Source organism: Pleurodeles waltl, chromosome 4_1, assembly GCF_031143425.1.
Source record: "Pleurodeles waltl isolate 20211129_DDA chromosome 4_1, aPleWal1.hap1.20221129, whole genome shotgun sequence".
NCBI classification, from domain to species: Eukaryota; Metazoa; Chordata; class Amphibia; order Caudata; family Salamandridae; genus Pleurodeles; species Pleurodeles waltl.
Window position 1 is genome coordinate 803,739,293 of NC_090442.1, and position 14,980 is coordinate 803,754,272.

At 43.6% G+C, this 14,980-nt stretch overlaps 1 long non-coding RNA gene across 2 annotated transcripts in view; it reads right to left on the bottom strand.

Annotated features, from left to right (window-relative positions):
* Positions 1–14,980, bottom strand: part of LOC138288184 (uncharacterized) — a 354,981-nt gene that overhangs the window by 79,946 nt on the left and 260,055 nt on the right. The window contains exons 9-10 of one of the 2 annotated variants that reach the window (XR_011202356.1): positions 690–800; positions 488–525 (exon numbers count right to left, since the gene is read on the bottom strand). This is a non-coding gene — a long non-coding RNA (uncharacterized lncRNA). The remainder of the gene's footprint in view (positions 1–487; positions 526–689; positions 801–14,980) is intronic. The other variant, XR_011202355.1, reaches the window with a different exon arrangement.

Below are 14,980 nucleotides of genomic sequence, written 5' to 3' on the forward strand. Positions count from 1 at the left end.
CCGCCACGGTTAAGCACCACACCCCTGAGCCGGCTGGAAAGTGTCCCGGGGGTACCATCGAGGGAATAGCAGACCCGGAAGTGCTTCCCAACCCAGATATCCGGGTTAAAGGCACGGGGAGAGTAGAAGACGGGGAGCCGGAGAGGAGAGGATCGCTGAAGCCGGAGGACGAGAGGAGGACGGAGACAAAGGAAAGAAAAGGAGCAAAGCCGACGGAGAAAGGCCACAAGGAAGCGGAAGAAGGACAAGGGAATCCAGCCACCCTCTGAAGCCTCGAAGGAACCCTAGAGACCCCCACGGAGACCAACGGGAGACACGACCAGCGCCGCCACTTCCCTGGAGGGGCGTGGCTAACGCAGGTACGATCGTGCCTCCGGGTAAATTTCTTACCCAGGTCGATTCGGGGCGGGAGCGAGGGGGGGAAAACAGGGGAGGGATCAGGTGGAAGGGACTGGGAAGAGGAAAGTTTAACAGAGTGCACACTTACCGTCAATTCACGTGGAGGGAGCGGTGAAAATAACCACCCTTCAACAAAAGAAAGAGAATTGCCCTATATTAGAAATTAAGCTCACTGGGGGATTGCGGTACACCTAAAAGCCTGACCCTCTCACACCCTGCACCTCCCCTACCCTTGCCATCCCGCCTACTAACACTCCTATAATAAATAGTCCCCAAAGACCCACACTCACCTGTTCTTTTCATTTTCTTTGGTGACCGGCCACCACTATCCTGGGACGGAGAGGTCCAGTGTCACCCTGAAGGCCACCATATCTTGACCACGACACCCAGATGAGGAAGACCTGAAAGAAGAAGAAAATAGAATATTCCCTGTGATAAAGATCAAGGAAAACACCAGGACATTACCTAAGGAGATCAACAATATCTCAACAAACATATATATACGTTATCCTTTACCAAGAAGCAAATAAAGAGCACGTACCAACAGTCCCTGGTGTAATAGGAATCATTTATAACCATAGCGCAAGTTGTAACGGGAACTCACCACAGGCCATATTAAGTATATGGTCTGGGAGTTTGTCAAAACGAACTCCACAGCTCCATAATGCCTACACTGAATACTGGGAAGTTTGGTATCAAACGTCTCAGAATAATAAACCCACACTGATGCCAGTGTTGGATTTATTAAAAAATGCACACAAAGGGCATCTTAGAGATGCCCCCTGTATTTTACCCAATCCTTCAGTGCAGGACTGACTGGTCTGTGCCAGCCTGCTACTGAGAGACGAGTTTCTGACCCACTGGGGTGGGAGCCTTTGTGCTCTCTGAAGACAGAAACATAGCCTGCACTGGGTGGAGGTGCTTAACAACTCCCCCCTGCAGGAATTGCAACACCTAGCAGTGAGCCTCAAAGGCTCAGGCTTCATGTTACAATGTCCCAGGGCACTCCAGCTAGTGGAGATGCCCGCCCCCTGGACACAGCCCCCAATTTTGGTGGCATGTCCTGATGAGATAATGAGAAAAACAAGAAGTCGTCACCTACCAGTCAGGACAGCCCCTTAGGTGCCCTGAGCTGAGGTGACCCCTGACTTTGGAAACCCTCCATCTTGGTTTTGGAGGGTTCCCCCAATAGGAATAGGGATGTGCCCCCTCCCCTCAGGGAGGAGGCACAAGGAGGGTGTAGCCACCCTCAAGGACAGTAGCCATTGGCTACTGCCCCCAGACCTAAACACACCCCTAAATTGAGTATTTAGGGGTGACCCTGAACCCAGGAAATCAGATTCCTGCAACCTGAAGAAACAAGAAGGACTGCTGACCTACAAGCCCTGAAGAGAAGACGGAAGACGACAACTGTTTTGGCCCAGCCCTACCGGCCTGTCTCCTGACTCGAAAACCTGCAACCAGAAATGAATCCGACAGGGACCAGCAACATTTGAAGCCTCAGAGGACTGCCTTGAACCTAAGGACCAAGAAACTCCTGTGAGCAGCAGCTCCGCTCAACTCCAACAAGAACTTTGCAACTTTCTTGCAACTTTAAAGAACTTCACTCTTCCCACCGGAAGCGTGAGACTTCACACTTTGCACCCGACACCCCTCCCTCGAGATCCAGAGAACCAACACTGCAGGGAGGACTCCCCGGCGACTGCGACCCAGTGAGTAGCCCGAGACGACCATTCTGGACTCCCACAGCAACCCCTCTGACCGCGACTGCCTGTAACAAGGGACCGAGGCCTGGAACAAGCACTGCACCCGCAGCCCCCAGGACCTGAAGGAACCGAACCTCAGTGCCGGAGTGACCCCCAGGAAACCCTCTGCCTAGCCCAGGTGGTGGCTGGCCCGAGAAGCCCCCTGTGCCTGCCTGCACCGCGAGTGTGACCCCCAGGTCCCTCCATTGAAACCAATACAAAACCCGACGTCTGCTTTGCACACTGCACCCGGCCGCCCCTGTGCCGCTGAGGGTGTGTTTTGTGTGCCTACTTGTGTCCCCCCAGTACTTTACAAAAAAACCCTGGTCTGCCCCACAAGGAAGCGGGTACTTACCTGCTGGCAGACTGGAACCGGAGCACCCCTGTTCTCCATATGCGCCTATGTGTTTTGGGCACCTCTTTGACCTCTGCACCTGACCAGCCCTGAGCTGCTGGTGTGGTAACTTTGGGGTTGCCTTGAACCCCCAATGGTGGGCTACCTATGCCCAGGAACCGAGACTTTTAAGTGTCTGTCTTACCTCACAAACTAACCAATACTTACCTACCCCAGGAACTTTTGATTTTTGCACTGTTTCCGCTTTTAAAATAGCTTATTGCCATTTTAACAAAAACTGTATATGTTATTGCTCTAATTCAAAGTTCCTAACTTACCTGTGAGGAGTACCGTGCATTTTATGTATTTACTTCAAATCTTGAACTTGTGGTTCTAAAAATAAATTAAGAAAAGATTTTTCTATATAAAAACTATTGGCCTGGAGTTAAGTCTTTGAGTGTGCGCTCCTCATTTATTGCCTGTGTGTGTACAACAAATGCTTAATGCTACCCTCTGATAAGCCTACTGCTCGACCACACTACCACAAAATAGAGCATTAGAATTATCTAATTTTGCCACTATCTTACCTCTAAGGGGAATCCTTGGACTCTGTGCACACTATTTCTTACTTTTAAATAGTATATACAGAGCCAACTTCCTACAATATGTAAAACAAACATGTATTTTTATTCATTTTTTACATTTACTCTGAAAACCGCACACGCGCATGTATAACCATGTATTCAAAATGCACATTAAATGCTTAGTTAAAGTTGGCCTGTCAACAGGCTTCATTTATCAGCATGTTTTTCTTTCAGGGGCATTCTCGTTATTTCCTTAGCTAGAGAAACAGGTACTGTTATTGCTATTAGTTGACTGGTAGTGAGGTCTGAGAAGAGAAATCGCAGTAATGATGGTTGAGACCTAACAAACAGATGAAGCTTCATATTCACTGTGTACAAGGAACAGAAATATTCAAGGTTTCAGTAGCTGTTTAAGTTGGTGGGATAGCAAACCTAGGTGATGTTGCAAACATACATCATGAGCAATAGATTTATTAGTTTCTGGTGGTGTGGGAAAGAATACAAAGATTGCTGAAGTTGTGGTGCTTTAACTGGTGTTCATACTATCATTGTTTAGGACAGACTCTCTTAGACTTTGAGGGCATGAACTGAAGCCTTCCCTATGATGACACCTTCTTGCATTTCCGGAATTTTCAGAGACCCTATACCAAAACCATCCTCATTCTGCATTTACAACTGAATCTTCACATTTTGTATTGCAGTGGCTGCTACTGTCCTTTACCTTAATCTGATAAGATTAAGGTACAGAACGGTTTGCCAGCTGTATTGCTATATCTTTTGAATATATTTCTTGCATGTCTGTATACTGGACTTATCAATGACTTGTAATAAATCCTTCTTAACTACAGTCACTGATTCCTGTTCCTTATTGTGTGTTCACATTAGCTTCACAAGTCTGAAATGTATGATTACGCTTCATGTGAACTTAGCAAAGGTCTATACAACCAATGGGGAAACATCTTTGCACGCTCCCTGCATGCTCACATCTTTAAATATAGTAAATATATTGGCCTCTCAATATTTTGACAATGGTGCTTTGGTGACCCAAGTAGGAGCCACAATGGAAGAAAACATTATGCGGCTAGGACATTAAAATGAGTATTCTCCTCATGTCTTAAAATAATCTGGATAGCCAGGAAACCTCAAGGGACCAGAAGCATTCTTGTACCATGGCTTCTGAGACTGCTCAGAAATGTTTCTGTATCACCCTTTCGCAGGACATTTTATTTCTCCTGCTCTGTAATGGAATGCACCTCTTTTATGGGCACAAAGCTGTTTGCTAGAGTGGCTTTTTATACTGCTGTAGGCAGCAGATAATGCTTTTGTAGCCTGCCTGTAGAATGTTTCATGATGCGAATCATCAGTGCACTAGTGTTAAGGACACAGCCATCTTTGCATGACAGCTTGTGTCACACATCTTTCCTCTACTGTAGAGTCCGGTAACCAGTGATGCTGCAGCACACCATCATCAACCTGGAAATACCACAATTACTAGCTACCTGTGCAATTATGAGATGGGATATCAGTCAGAACAGTGAGGATTCCAGACAAACTAAAATTGTAGTATTGTATCTTGCATTTTTTAAATAAATAAAGACACAAGGATTTGTATGTTGAGTACACTTCAAAAGAATAATTGGTAATTTCCATCATTAAAATGTAATTTCTGCTCTTTCCATTTCACTCGGTGGGTCAATTAAGGAAGACAGGCTTGTCTAGTTATCGAGTACCCTTTGATTGTTGGCTAATTATTACTTTTCCTTATTATACTAAAATAACCCATTATAGAGAAGGCAGGTTTTCTATGTAATTCGAATAATGAGCACACGCTTGCTACTTCTTTGCAAGAGGTGGCACTCAAGTTACATAGATACAAACACGAAATTAAGCTGCCACATCTAGAATCATTAGAAAGTATACTCAGAGAGGGTTGGAATCAGTCTAATTGCTCATACAATCAAGTGCACCACCCTCTCAAAGTAGGCCTGTGAGTGTCGACTAATATATATAATTAGGCAATAAGGTGCAATGTGCAGTGCTAAACCATAAATATTGTCAGGTCTTAGGTGTGTTTGCAATATGCAAGGATAACTATTTTGAGCTATCCCACTAGTAGGGCGCCTCTCTACCCATAATACCACCCCCTTTCCCTGCCCCGCACAGGCTTTACCCCGTTAACAACAACGATATCTAGACCTTTGTCACAACAACCATGGGAAGGAGGAGACACACATTTTTATAATTAAAGATAACTGCTCCTTACCGGTTTCCTTAGCAACTGGCAGTTAAAGAATGAAGCAGTAACCCCATTGAAATGTTACCATATGTTATTTTCAAATGACATTATAAAACTACCCATGAACGCCATTTCATGTCAACAAACAAATCTTCTAATTAATCCCCTTCTTCTACTTCAGCATACACAATTAAGATTTCATGAGCTCATCTCTAATTAAATATTGTAATTTGCTTCGGAGAAGTTTTCTGGAAATATTCTCATTACTAAAATTCAATTCAATATTTTTTTTTTAATACAACTATTTATAGGTGGAGTGGCTTCATGTAGGAACTGTTGTCAGAGAGCAGGTTTCTTTCTGAGGAGAAAGATTGTTTAGTTCTCCAATTTACCTTACAAATTCTGAAAAAATATGACAACTGTGTCCTGGTATCTTGGCATACACACACAGTAGCACAGAGGCAGCAGGCTAATAGATGTCCACTGTCATGAATGAATGACCACCTCTTTATTCAAACAAAGAAGTTAAAGGAAAATGAAAACTCCTATATACAAAAAACTCAACATGAAAAGACAGTCTCAAAGCTTTTGAGGCTGCTTAGCCAGCTGTAAGGTTTACCAGGAATTCTTAGAAATATTTAGTGACCAACCACTCTAAAAGTTTAGAAAACTTTCTTTTTTCACAGATGAGGCATACAACGTCACTTCTTTTTCATTTTAAAAACAATATCCTGCATTACCAATATATCTTATCATGTCTTAAATAATTCTGTAAACTACCTACACCTTTTCACGTTCTAAGATTTTGAATACAATGTAACCCTTTAAAAAAAAAAGTTTTTTTCTAAAAACAACTGTTTTGTCAAATTTGTCTCTTCAAATTCCAAAATGTTCTGGAAACATTACATTTTCTAAAATTCATTCTGATATTGCAGTACAGTATCTTATTAGTTGGATTGCATAGCTTTTCAGCTTCAACTTTTATTGTGTTGGCCTTCCTCAGGTCAGCTTCTTATCAATCCTTCTATTTTCAATTCTTAACAGGTAGCTGTTTACTGGGCCATATGGACTGGTAAATATACTTACATTTACCTTTCAAGGTATCATCCCACAGGTCTGATGGCTTCTTAGTAATCCATTGATAATTCATGCCTCCATAATGGACATGCTATGTACAATATTGGGTCATTCAGTGCAAGGTGAGAGAACACTTCAGAAAAGTTTGAGATCCTATTTATCAATATACACTTTAGTCACTATTATCATTGTTCAGCACTGAATTATGATGGAGACAATGCTGAACATAATATGTAAATAATTTCAGAAAATTTGACAAATAGATTATGTTTTTTTAACTAATATATTTGTTTCAGTTTGGGTCCCAAAATGAATTGATAGATAGAAGGATTAAAACTCCTTTTGAAAAATAAAAATTATCTTAGAGGTATATCCAGCCACCCATTAGAATATGTTTGGCCAGAATCTGTCCTCACGATGGCTAACACAAAAAAGGTTTTAAGCTGAAATGCTATATGAACCGAAAGTTACTTACATCAAGATCAATTAATTAAAATATATGCATGCAGAACATTGTTGAATGTTAACAGTTGGTTCTTTTAAGAATAATTTGTATAGTCTAACAAGGGTTACAAAGTACTTAGAAAGAAAGAATGTAAATGGATGTATGTAACTTGAGAAAATACCTTAAGAGATGAGGGGATATGCTGTAATGTGATGATTTATTTTTAAATACTACAAAAAAAGAATTCTGCATACCAGAGCTGTGCAACAATCATTTTCCATATCCTTTAGGATTATTGGTCACTATAGTCTTTGCAATTGTCCTCCAATATATTTGTATTGCAGGGATATCTCACAAATTGTTTTACGAGGTATTTTCCCAACACTCACCTCAGATGAGGGTTGGGGGGAAGTTCATGTCAGATGCAGCAACAGATGATTTAAGTCATCAATTTTTAAAGAGTGAAGAGCACGGAATTCAAGACAACCACAGAGAATCAGTGCTTATGGTACCAGTGTCTTAATGGATGCTTGGTTGGCAGCACCTTCTCTGGGTGCAATTATGGACTCCTCACTTTGATTTACTATTTCTTCTGCACTTAGAAAGGAAGTACTCATTTGTTAAGATGCTGTACTGCCCTGTTTCAAGCTGACGTCTTTCATGCAGACACAATTTCTGCACCACTGCAGACAAAAGATGATAAAGAGCAGGTGGCTTATTTAGACAATGCCTCAGCACTTTGTCTTGCACGGTTATTCTGCCTGACATTCAAAGTTGGCACCTAATCAAGCTCCTAAAGCACCTTTATTATTTTCTCACTATTCTGAGGATTTTGCATTGCTCTGCCCTGTTTCTGCCCAATATTAGTACTCTGTGTGTTTGATGACAGAACTACCCTTCACTGTTTATTCCTTTGGACTGTTCACCTCCTTTATCTTCTCTGAAACTGTGTGTCAAGCTCTTCAACCACCTATAGTGGTGAGCGAGCCTTGGTATTTTGCCAAACATTATATTGGAGAGGGTGTTCTCTGTAATGCATGTACATATTGTGTATTTTTCACCAGGCATTGCTTTTGATGCTCTGGGAACCAGAATACAGCAGCACTGACTTTCCATTCCCCACCCCTTCTTCCCTGGAGTCTAATAAATAGTACTTGTTATTTAACTAAGTGCTTTGCTTGCGTTCTGGTTTCTGTGAGGCACTGGGTTGGGCAGCTAGCATCCACCACATCATAGAATCTGACAATAGCACATCTAAGACTCCAGATGACAGGTACAGAACCTGTAGCAACACAGCCAGGAACACATTAATTCTTCTCTTCTCTAAATACCGTTGGAAAATGGATTATTGGTAAGGGCTGGTTAAGAACATACAGTTAGCAATAGGCCACTAACCCCCACTATGTTTAGATAGGTCTCAATAAATTAACCCCAGCTCAACCCTTGGTAGCTTGGCAACGAGCAACAAGGCTTAACTTAGGAGACAAGGGCCCTCATTGCGAGGCTGGTGGTCATCAGACTGCTATCCTCTCTGTGGCAGTCTTTCCACCTCAGAACTGGCGGTAAAGACAGCCACAATACAAGTTGTGGTGTTTGGCAGAAACCAAACGTCCACAGCCGCTGCCTGGCCCGCTTGTGCAATCACACCGGCATGGTCGGAGGTGAGCTCCTCCAGCCCAGCGGCAGGCCTCAGCCTGTCTGCCGGATAACGAGGCTGCAGACAGCCAGGCTTTCCGTGGTGGCCTTCCCATCACGAAAATCCTGGCAGAAACGCACCCAGCATCAGGAATCCCCTTTCCTGTCACAGGCACAAGCACCCTTACACATTCAAACACATGCACCCACACACAAACATGCACCCCACTCACCCATGCACTCGCTACATATACCCCCATTCACTTGGAGACATACAATCAAACACGCAGACTGAAACACATATTCACACACTGACACGCACACAGGTACACCCATGCAAACATGCACATGAACACCCCCATAAGCGTGCACAGAAACATTCATTCGCATACACGCACACATTCACAACCCCGCTCTCCCTCGCACTCATACTACACCTCCTCCCCATATTCGCACTCATACTACACCCCCTCTGCATACTCCCACTCATACTACACCCTTCCCCTTCCACACACTCGCACTCACACATACAGAAGTGCACACACAGATGCCCCCGCAGCGCATACACACACACACCCAACCGTACACATCCATTCACAAGCCTCCTCATTCGCACAGACACCCCCACTCACTCCCTCACAAACATGCACTCATACACCCCCATTCGCACACATAAACATTCTCATACACCCCCATACATGCACACAAGACACATGTATTCAACACTCCCCACCTGACCCCCTTTCGGACGATCACCTTTCCTTTTGCCGCAAGCTGGTCGTCCGGGAGGGGATGGTCCTTGCAGTTTTGCACCGCTAGCACTACAACGCCAGCAAGACTCCGCCAAGCTGTATTACGGCTCGTAATTTGGCAGCCGAAGTATTGCTGGTGTGGCGGTGCTGGTGATGCACCCGCCTCTTCAACTCCATCGGCCAGGCTGACGGAGTCTGACTTCTGCCCAAAAATGGGCAGAAGTCATCCGCCAACTCCAAATATGGTGGTCAGCTGGCTGCGGCGCCTTCAGCAGTCTTTGGAAAAGACCGCCAAAGTCGTAATGAGGGACAAAGTGTGTAAAGCATTCAAATTTCACATAACAGTAATTAAATAACACAGGAAACAGTTTAAAAATCCCCCAAATTTTTTTTTTTTAAATGTAGGAATTCTTTTAATCCTTAATTTGACACCCAAACTAATGAAAATAGGATAAGGGGAATCGGTATGAAGTTTTAAAGAATTTATGTTTTGAGTGCATAGAAACTAAAAGCGCCACTCAGAAGATCTGGTCGCACCTCGACTGGGTCAAAGTCAAAGTTTAAGGTCGACAGCGATGGAGCCATGCTCGGCTACAGCAAGAAGAAGGCATTAGTCAAATGTTTACTTTCAGACCTAGGCGGTCATTATGAACACTGGCAGTCCGGACGCCATGCCCGCGGTGGCGGTAATTAGCACCACCGGCATGGCAGTTCAGACTGCCATATAATGTTCAAGGCAAAACCACCACAGGCGGAACTCCGCTACCGCCAGGCTATGGCCACCAGGCAGCCTGGCGATGGTGGAGTTCCTTAACCGACGGGGCAGCACTGCAAGCAGCGCTGCCCGCCGGATAATGAACCTGTGTTCCTCCAGCCTTTCCCTGGCGGTTTAGCCCGCCAGGGAAAGGCTGGCGGAATGGGTGCCCCGGGGCCCCCCCTAGGGGGCCCTGCACTGCCCATGCACTTGGCCTGGGCAGTGCAGGGGCCCCAGTGCACAGCCCCGTCGCTCATGTCATTGCCCGATTTATGGGCAGTGATATGTACGATGGGTGCTGCTGCACCCGCCGCACTGCTACATTGCCGGCAGCTCCATGTGGAGCCGTCAGCAATGTACACAGCCGTGCACTCTGCTGGGCCGGCTGGCGGAAACAGTCGTTGTTTCGACCACCAGCACCGAACTCTGTGGATTTCCTGCCGAGTTCGTAATGAGGGCCTTAGTCTTTTTCTTGAAGATTTTTCTCACCGGGAAGACATCACCAATCCAATCTCCCTGGAGCCTTCTTTGGATACGCGCCACAGGAGACCTCAGTGAAGAATTCTGCCTTTGGACTTAGATCATTTTTCAGGATGGAAATTCTCATCTGGGCCAAAGTTGAATTTGTATCCAACGCCCCTGGAGCCCTCCATGGATATGCTCCGCGGGAAGTCCTATCAACTTTTTATGTTCGGACTTTGTCACTATTTTTGAGCTTTTTCTGTCAGATGTCGGACAACCGTCCACAGCAAGCGGATTTCGAGTCAACGTTGATGGATTGATTTTCCCAAGCCCCTGATGAAATCATGGAAGTATGGGACTCCAGAGCTTTTCAGTGCAATGAACCTGCAAGTCAGGCTGGGTCGTGGTTGAGGTAAGCCAGCTTGACTCACAAGGACGGGTAGGTTCCTTTATGGAGCTTCTTAGTTCTCCAAGCCTCTCCAAACTTCTGGATCTTCTTCCAGAAGGTATTTGAAGGTACTTTAGGAGTCCACAGTTTACCCCGAGGTTTCAGAAGCTCCAAGTTGCTCCCTGAGTGTTAGGACTCCAACTCCCAGAATGCACCTGTCTCAGACTCCAAAATGACCACTGGACAATGTCAGTTTCTTCAGGATTTGATGCAGAGGACTCTGGTTATCTATTTTTCACCTTTAGCGAACAGGAGTTCCTTCTTGAACCAGTTGAAGCCAGGCAAAGTCCTTTTTGAGGTGAAGCCCAAGTGTGCAGCTGGTGCAGTCCTTCCGAGTACAGTGTCTAGGTGCAGGTCAGGGGTCTAGCAAGGCAGTCCTTTTTCTTCTGTCATTGTTCCTTGTAGCGATCTGATGTGTGGGTGCAGCTCTGCCATATTTATCCTTGCTCGTGGGGTGGGGAATGGGGGCAACTGTCCAAACACAGGCAGGCCACCACGCTCTTGGATGACCACTTCCTAAAATCAATCGCAGAGAGCAAAATCTTTAAGCAATCCAAAATGGTAGAAACTGAATTTTGGACGAGAGGTCTGGCTGAGTCCACCCACTAGTGTGGCTAAGTTCTCTTAACACAGCCCTCTCCTAATCTAATCAGGGGGATGCTGTATGTGTTTACAGGAAATGGAGGAAGTCCTGAGCTGATCCAAATATATTTCCCTCCTTTGAAGACCAGTATGCCTGCTCTCACCCCATCCTGTTTCACCATCTGCTGAGGCAGATCTCCTCCCCCAGGCACTTCCTTTGTCTTCAACCCAGGCCACTTCGCATCTCATCAAGGCAGACTGGCCAGACTGCCAGAGGCTGGCCAATCAGAGAAGGGCACTACAGAGCTGAAGTTGGCAACTTTCAGGTGGAGTTCTAAAGACTTTCCCTGAAGTATTTATATTACATTCAACAATGGCAAATGGTTGGATTTATTATAAAAGGTTTGAACTAAACATGACATTTTTAGCACTTTTTGAAACTTCTTGTTGAAGCCTCCCCATTTTAGCCTATAGAGCCTAGTTACTACAATGAGGGAAAAATAAGTTTGGCTATTTTTCCTCACCTAGGCTTATAAAATATATTTTATAAGGTCCCTGCTTATAGATACACTGCACCCAACCCTGGGGGCACTTAGGGCACACCATATGGGTCCCATGTGTAAACATAAAGTAGTTAAGGACTTTGGAAGTACTTTTGATTCCAAAGTTAAAGTTGCATGTAACGTTAGTTTAAAAGCAGCCAGCAATGTAGACCTCCCTTTAAAATGACACTGGGCACCTCAGCAGTGCACCTATGGGTGCACTACCTATGCTGGGGTCCCTAAACCTACATACATCATGGACTTATAGGTAGGTTGATACTACCAATTATAATTAGTCAAAATGTGCATATTAACTTTACACAGAGCACTGACCCTGGGACTGGTAAGCAGGACCCACAGCACAGCCAAGAGTCAGTAATCACCAGTATCTGTCCAAAATGTTTGGGGGTGACCAGGGCAAAAGGAGGGCTTTTCTACAAATATGTTTAACTCTCTTGGATGCAACTTCATATTTTCACTATCTAGAAGCACAAAACTAGACTTTTTACGATTTATATGTGTACAATCAATTCTTAATTTGAAGTGAAGTACAAGGTGTCCAACTTCATATCAAAACTGCTATCAGCCATAAGAAGCCATCACTAGCCAGCAAAGCACATAAAGAGTATTGATATTCCTGGTTTCGTTGTGTGAAAGATGCTGCATTAAAAGTTGAAAATCACTTTGTTAATTGATGATTTATGACTTCAAGGAATCATTTATTTTAAGCTGGGAAATCAGATTTATAGGCTGAGGTTAGCATTTCATTTTCACAATGGTCATACTGAAAGCTCTGTGCACAACTTCCAAGCTGAAAAAATAATCCTACTAAAATTCTTTGCAAACTGCTAACTATCCTTGTGCAGATTTATTTTCCCCTTACAGCAGGTTAACTGGCTAATAGACATTCATCCTACCCAAAAGCATAGAGCATCAGTCTGCTAACCTCTTCTCCTCATTCCAATTTGAAGTCAAGCACTATTAATTATAAAATCTACATACTTGCCTCAAAGACTATTTATTCCCAAAACATCTTCACTCCCACTCCAAAAACCTAGATGCACTTCCAGCATGTGGCAAGCTGTTCGGGATCTGCCAGTCCTATAATTTTTTTCTTGAGCAATTCTTCGATCAACCTACATGGATGATCATCAAAATCCAGCATGATTACTTGGAAAATCCAGATTTTATGACAGTACCAAACACTTCATACTATGCTATATCAAAGCATATTAATCAGTGGCAATGAAATGTGGTCCATAGGTTTACGATAAAAAGTTTTGAAGGTAGAAGGTGCAGACCAAAGGACCACTATCAGGATTTCCTCCAATCAAGCACCGCAGAAAAGTTTTAGATGCCATAATACCTCTAGTGGAATGAACACCTAAGTGAGAAACATCAACACCTGCTTGAGACAATCCATTTGACCCATCTAGCTAAAGTGCAGAGGACACCGGGCATGAGATTAGCTATAAGAAATTAGTAGTTGGGACACTGCAGGATATCTTAACAGGGCTGGTCTGTCTTCCTATTCCTTTAGGCAGCAAACTACACATTTGTGGATGTAACAGGAAAGAGAAATACTCCACTGAAGACGAGAGGGTCTTTGTTGTCCTAAAGATAAAGAAAGACTCCAGTGGGAGTATACTGCATACCCGAAATATCCCAAGCTCATATGTCTGAAACTCTTTTACATGAAATCAAACATAATAACATTGTTAATTTTGCAGAAGTTGTTTGAGTGATAATGAAACATTATCTGTCCTTTTTTGAAGAAATTGTAATAAAACATTCACACCCAAGAAAATAATATTTAGGAGATGAAAGAATACTAATCCTAATTCCACAAAGTAATCTGCAAATGAAAGGATGTTCTCTCACAGATTTATTTATGAATGTATGGTTCAAAGAAACTGCCAATCGGTGAGTGTTGATAGTTCTGTAATAATTAGCTGAAGAAGCTAATGAACTCAGAACATTTGCTATTGTGACACTATCAGAAGAAATGTTACTGGAATTTGATTCCAGATACCAGCTATTCCAAGCTGACTTATAGACTTTATTTGTTCCTGGTGCCCATGCAGAACTGATCAATGTGACAGTCTTGTGAAAGGCTATTGCAAAGAAATTGTGCCTGATATTTTCCAGGCCATTGATTGGAGCTGGCCTGTTGAAACGAGATTGTGAGTTTGGGTGAGATGATAGAGAAGGAGATAACTGACATCTGGGAACAGCTGAGGAAAGTCTACTGACATCTGAAGATCCAGGAACCAAATCAGGAGTGTCCAAAATGGGGTTATTATTACTAAAGATATGTGATCCCTTCTGATTTTGGCTAGGATTCTGGATATCATAACTAAAGGAGGAAAGGCCAAGTAAGACCTGTGTTCCACTGTTGAAGAAAAACATATGTTGCAGTGGCGAATGAATCTGATCTCCAACTGAAAAACTGAGGAAGATGGTTGTTGTGTCGTGAAGCAAATAGATCTATGGATAAAGCATCCCAAATCGATGTAAATATTTTGAAAACTGGAGGATGAAGCTTTTAATTGCTGCAGTCTTTTAAATTTAAATGGCAAGAATTCCAATCTGCAATTTTGTTTAGCTGACCTGCTGGATACTCTGGCCTGACAGAGATCTGGTGAGACAGACAAAATTCCCAGAATTGCTAGGCTAAAGTGGCTAGGATTTTTGATTGAGTGCCTCCCAGATGGTTTATATATTTGACTTGTTGAACGGTGCTGCCACACCTTGAAAACCACTCCCAAAAAGCTTACTGCATCCAAAGTAATGAGATGGAATCACTGCCAAGGACCTAATTTGCCATCTGACATGCATTTCAAACACCCAATAAAATCAGTCCCTTCACATTTGTGAAAGGCATGGCAGCCTTGATATGTCCTGGATGTCTTAAAAGGGGAATGGGGCACATTCAGAAACCAGTATGCCACTACAGCCTGTTTGCTCATATGTTCAAGGCCAGCA